This window comes from Rutidosis leptorrhynchoides, chromosome 9 (assembly GCF_046630445.1).
Source record: "Rutidosis leptorrhynchoides isolate AG116_Rl617_1_P2 chromosome 9, CSIRO_AGI_Rlap_v1, whole genome shotgun sequence".
Lineage (NCBI taxonomy): Eukaryota > Viridiplantae > Streptophyta > Magnoliopsida > Asterales > Asteraceae > Rutidosis > Rutidosis leptorrhynchoides.
The window spans coordinates 259,168,487-259,174,467 of record NC_092341.1 but is presented as its reverse complement, the minus strand read 5'-3'; positions in this window follow the sequence as shown (position 1 = coordinate 259,174,467).

The window sequence follows — 5,981 nt, the reverse complement described above, 5'->3', positions numbered from 1 at the left end:
CATGTTTCATTGTCAGTTTAGGGTTTTTCCAGATCTGACACTGTCCATTTTCAGATACTTTGACAGAATTTTGAAGGTGTCTATTTTTCACACATCACAATGACAACTCAAGATGTTCTTATCATTGGGTCTGATAGTAAGCCACCGGTTCTCTTCGAAGGTCAATACTATCAATGGAATGAACGAGTCACTCAATTCATTGATTATACGGGTGAGAAAGAAAAGTATATTTGGGAATCTATTGATGATGTCCCAATTGAGATCAAACATACGAAAATTGGTGTTGTTCTCAAATACTAACTGGTGCTGTTCTCAAATACTAACTGGTGTCAATCGTGAACGTGCTTTTGGTGATGTTGAAGTAAAGAACATCACAATGCAGGCGATTCCATATGATTTGTACAAGCATGTTGATAGTTGTAAGACAGCCAAGGCCATTTGAGATGAAATCAAGAGATGGCAAGAGGGATATAACATGTCAGATATTAGCAAAATGAACAACACTCTTTCTATGTATGAAGATTTCAAATAGGAAAAGGATGAATTTCTCAAAGACACTTACAAAAGGTTTAGTGGATTTCTAAATAAACTTGACAAGAGTGGCTTGGAGAAGGGAAATGCTGAAATTAACATGAAGTTCATGAAAATGCTGAATGCAGATTGTTCTTCTTTTAGAATTATTGTTCAAACTTACAAAGAGATCAAAAAAATGACTATACATGAGCTTGTTGGTACTCTGATGATATATCAACCTGAGGTTTCCAGAATTCAAACTGAAAGAAAAGATGTTCTGCCTAGCAGTGATATACTTGTCTTGGTTGCAAAACATAAAGGCTATCATAATAAGTCTTCTAAGAGCTTTTCGACAAAAGCTCCTGTTCAATCTGATACTGAAGATTCTGATGAGGATGAAACTCATAAAGCTTTGATAAAGTCAGTTGCAATGTTCACTAAGCAGCTCAACAAAACCAGATTCAAAGAAAAGTCTAACAAGAATAAGAGTTCATCAAGCTTTTCTTACTACAAGACTCCTGAGGTTCCTAAGAAGAAGTATGAAGCTCCATAAGCAAAGAAGGAAGAGAATCTCTGTTTTAATTGTGGTAAACCGGGTCACTTCTCAAAAGAATGCAAAGTGCCAAAGTAGAAGGATTCCACCTACTACAAATGGAAGATGTTGTTTGCTAGGGTTACTGAGAAAGGAAGGAACTATCAACTGCTGATGATTCATGGTATTCTTGGGCTGATGAATAGGAATTTGAAGAGGAGCATGCTAACATTGCCGATGACCAAGCTTATTAAGGCCAAAGAAGAATCTTAATTTAATTCAGTCTCACCTTTATTTGAGAATTAAGAGGTACACACTCACTCGAATTCTCAAAATATAACTCCTGAAATTATTGCGATGCAAAACGAAATGATGAAGAACCTAGTCTAAATGTTCAAAGAAGTAAAAGGTTTAAAAACCGAAAACAGAACTTTAAAGATAAACTCAAACTTAAGGAAAAATAAACTAAGCATTCATAATATTCTGATTCATACCAACTCAAGGTTCAACTCAAAATTAAAATCACTAAGTTAGATGAGTTGGAGAAAACCATCAAAACGTTTAGAATTGAAAGAACAAATTTCCGGATGAAGTATGAGTGTATTCAAGAAAAAATTGAATTTCTTGAAAGAGAATTTCAACTCTACGAGGATGAATTTGACACCAAGAGATCACTTGAAAAGAAAATCAATTTTTTGGAAGATGAGCTAGTTACTAAAGAGAATCAGATTAGGTTATTTAGTCCTGATGTTCTCAAATGAGATCTCAACTTATTTCCTACGAAGAAGAACATAACAAAATTGAGCAGGAAAAAGTAGTTAATGAGACAAACATTTCAAAACAATCAATTTTCATGAATAAACCAAAGAATATATAGTGATAAATAGGGGTTGGGTTTTGAGATTCCGAGACACTAACGGTTATGTTGAAATCCGCTCTAACTTTATATGATGGAGATTATCTGAATGTTGGTTTACCAATGCATTTTCTACATTCATCTGATTCTGATATTGATGATATAATTGATGTGTGTAATTCTAAGAAAGATTGCTGAAATCAACTTATTGTATGAGAAAATAAATGCTAAGTATGGTAAAAATAATCTAACATTTTTGAAAGAATTAGTTAAAATGAAGGAATCTATGAAATTTGATCAAGATTATGTTCATCATCACAAATTACTTTACATTCCATCACTTATGCTTGAGAAATACATTCGCATGTTGGAAAGAGAAATTTTTGGTGACCCTGTTAAACAAATCACTATAACTGAGATAATTGAAGCTGATTCTATATGTGATAAACACGTTCAACTTGATTTGCCATCTACCTCTAATATTCTAAATGATGTAGCTGCTACTCGTGTTACATTTTGTGAAGATCTAGCACATGAACTTAACGATCTTAGTTCTAAATTATTTTCTAAGATATATTCTATCGAACGAAAGATAAGAACTTCTAGGTAAAAATTACTAAATCAAAAGGCTACTGAACATAAGCTAGAACCTATGGTTGCTCCTAAGTAGAACCTAAAGAAGAGCCTTACTTGGTAGAATCTCAAGGAACAAATAACAAATGGTATCAACATGATTTGGCTCAGTTCTTACATATGTGATATCACTCAAAAAGTCATGTTTTTACTAGTGATATCGCCCATATTTTGACCCTGATATTAACAAAATATGCTTTAAACATGAAAAAATCCGTAACATTTGTTATTAAGGGTGTAAAATGCTGAAAAGTCTAGAACTTGTTCAAATTTAGGGGTTTTAATCGATTTTTCGGTGTATTTTATCCGCAAGAGGTAGATCTTACCTAATTAAACTATAGGGACCAAAGTACTCATTAAATTAAAGAAGAAACCTTAGATTATTGATCCACATAGCTTAACGGAAGAAATAATGGAAAAGCAGCAATTAGGGTTTCCGAAACCCTGATTCATGATTCAGTAGGGAAGATCAAATCCGGAGCTAAAGAAGACTATAAGGCCTTGGAAGCACTCAATTAAGAAGTCATATTGAAGATATATCAAGAATATAGAGGCCTCCAAGATACATGTGCAAAGATTAAGAAGATGCAAGACTTACACCCGAAACACACACTGAAAAAACACACAATTAACCCTAATGACTCTGAAATTAAAATACAACCACAATGATTGATTTAGAGACTTATGTAACAACATGGGGAAGTCTAAGAGACTCAAAGATGATGCATGTACTAAAAGACAAGTGCCGGTTAACACCTGAAGACTGCAGCAATTAGCAAGTATCCGTAAAACCCACCAAATGACAACTGGCGAACCAGACATCCAAAGTGGAGATCCAGAGCCCCAAAGTGGTGACCCAGAGAGAGAAAATGATGAAAATGGTGAACCTGTTATCATAAATGGCAACTTAGTTACTTAAACTGATGACCTGATTACTCAAACTGTCGACTCGGTTACTTGAACTGTCGACTCGGTTACTATAACTGACGACCCAAGCCACCAAACGGGAGACCCAAGTCCTTCAATTGGAGACCTAGGGTCTCCAAAGGGCGACCCAAGATTAGCAACTGGTAAAAAAGGGTTAGCTTTTGGCGACCCATAGGTTTTCAACTAGCGACTAGTGATTAACAACTAGCGACTTGTGGTTAGCAACTGGCAACCCAGGCTACCAAAATGGTGACCCAGGAGCCACAAATGGTTACCCAAGACTTATAACTGGTGACCCAGGCATTTTCACTGGCGACTCACTTAGCCTATAAATTGATTCGACGGTCAGTAGATTTCATACACACACATACACACATACATACACAGTTTTATAGTGAGAATTCTCTCTGTATACCCTTCCATTTCCACTTTGTACTCCCACGCAGATTCTGGATCTCGACATGTGTTCCAATATACCCAAAAAATAGGTATTTGACTTTGTCTCAATCTCTTAACCTCACGGTCCATGAATTCAATAGATTCCTCGATAAAATGCAATCTATCGTCAACGCAAACTTCCTAAGAATGAATAATGAGATTCTAATCGCCTAAACACCTATTCAAATTCGATACATGAAAAATATCATGGATACCACTAAGTTTTAAATGATAAGCAAGTGGACCAATCCTTTTTGTTATCTCAAGGGGTCCAACGTATCCCAGCCTTAACTTTCCTCATTTTTTCGAAACTGATAATTTAGTCACGAAGCATGTCCTCTAAAGTCTGTATGGTCCTTTATTCTGACCATCTGCTGTGGATGATAGACGGTACTCGTGTCTAATCGAGTACCTAATGCCTTATATAAATATTTTCAAAAATCTTGGTGTAAACCTACAATCACGACCGAAGATAAAAGAAACATGCACTCCATGCCTAGACATAACTTCCTTTAGGTATACGTGTGCCATCTTCTCCTTCTTTTCAGATTCCTTGATGGTCAAAAAGTGAGTTGACTTAGTAAGATGATCAACTATCACCCAAATGGTGTCTTGACTGCTTGTAATCCTTGGAAACTTGGTGATGAAATTCATCATCATTCGCTCCCATTTCCATAGGGAAATTTCAGGCTGTTGTAATAATCATGATGGCTTCCAGTTCTCAGTTTTGACTTTGGCACAAGTCAAACACTTCCCAATATATGTGGCAACATCTACCTTCAAAAGTTAAGCCACCAATGAAACCCTTTGAGATCGTGATACATTTTTTTGGATCCCGGATGAATTGAATATCTAGTCTTGTTTACGTCATATAGTACTAGTTTTGTTAAATTACCGAATCTCGGCACCCAAGAAACCGTGGGTTTTAGGGGCCTTAGATTTAAACATAAGACTGGGAGTAAGTCCTTCTAATAAAGGTGAAGGACCAAGTACTAGATCATTGAAAAAGAAAAGAAAGACTGACTTAGGCATCCTCATTGATTGCGTAAATCAAGCGTAGGCTCGAAAGCCGAATGGTGAATTTTGGGGTAAGGTATTCTGGTCATTGAAAGAAGCAAACCTATAGTTTTTATGGTGCAAAAATAAAGTGGGTGGAAGCGGCGTTCCTGTGCAGTCAGCGCCAGTAGTGATATCCTAATTCAGATACTTCTACCACTCATCAAGGCAGAACATTAGAAAGGTAAACTATTACTAGGGTGGGTAACGCTCCTCCACTTCATAGTTCAGATTTTTGTTGTAGCCCCAAGAGAAATAAGGAAGCTGAGATGAGAAAAACTTGTACAGTATAAGTCATAGTGTCCAGAAATAGGTCCTAGCCAACACTAATGATATGTAAAAGATTCCTTGAACTTTTTGTCCTTCCTTGAGGAACTTCAAAGTTGAAATCCCGAAGTGATCCTTTAGAGCTTCTAGTTGTGCATTACGAATCTGTGAAGCGAGATTCGTACAGATAGTTATATTCAATTCACAGAGTCTGAGAGGTTTAACTCTTTCCTTCTTACTTATGGAATCGAAGACCACATTTGACTTTCGTGAATGGTAACAGATCTTGCAAACATGATCGTTCAATATTTCAACCGAACATCTTTGCCTCATGTTTAGCTTCTTTTGGTGTAAAATGTGATGAAGACTTTTGTGATCAGCATAAACTGTACATTTAGTCCCATAAAGATACTGTCTATGCGTTTTTAAAGAGAACACCACAGCTCCAAATTTCAAGTCATGTATCGTATAATTCTATTCATGAATATTCAACCGTCGCGAGGTATAAGTAATGACTTTATTCGGTTGCATCAACACGCAACCAAGTCTTAGACCCGAAGCATCACAAAGACTAAAAAATCATCACTACCTTACAGTAATGCTACGATAGGTGCAGTGATCAGTTTCTACTTCAATAACTAGAATACAGACTCTTGCTCTTTTGACCACTCATATTTCTTACACTTGTGTGTCAATGCTGTTTATCTTTGAAAAATCTAAAATGTACCTTTGATAATAACCAGCAAGACCTAAAAATTG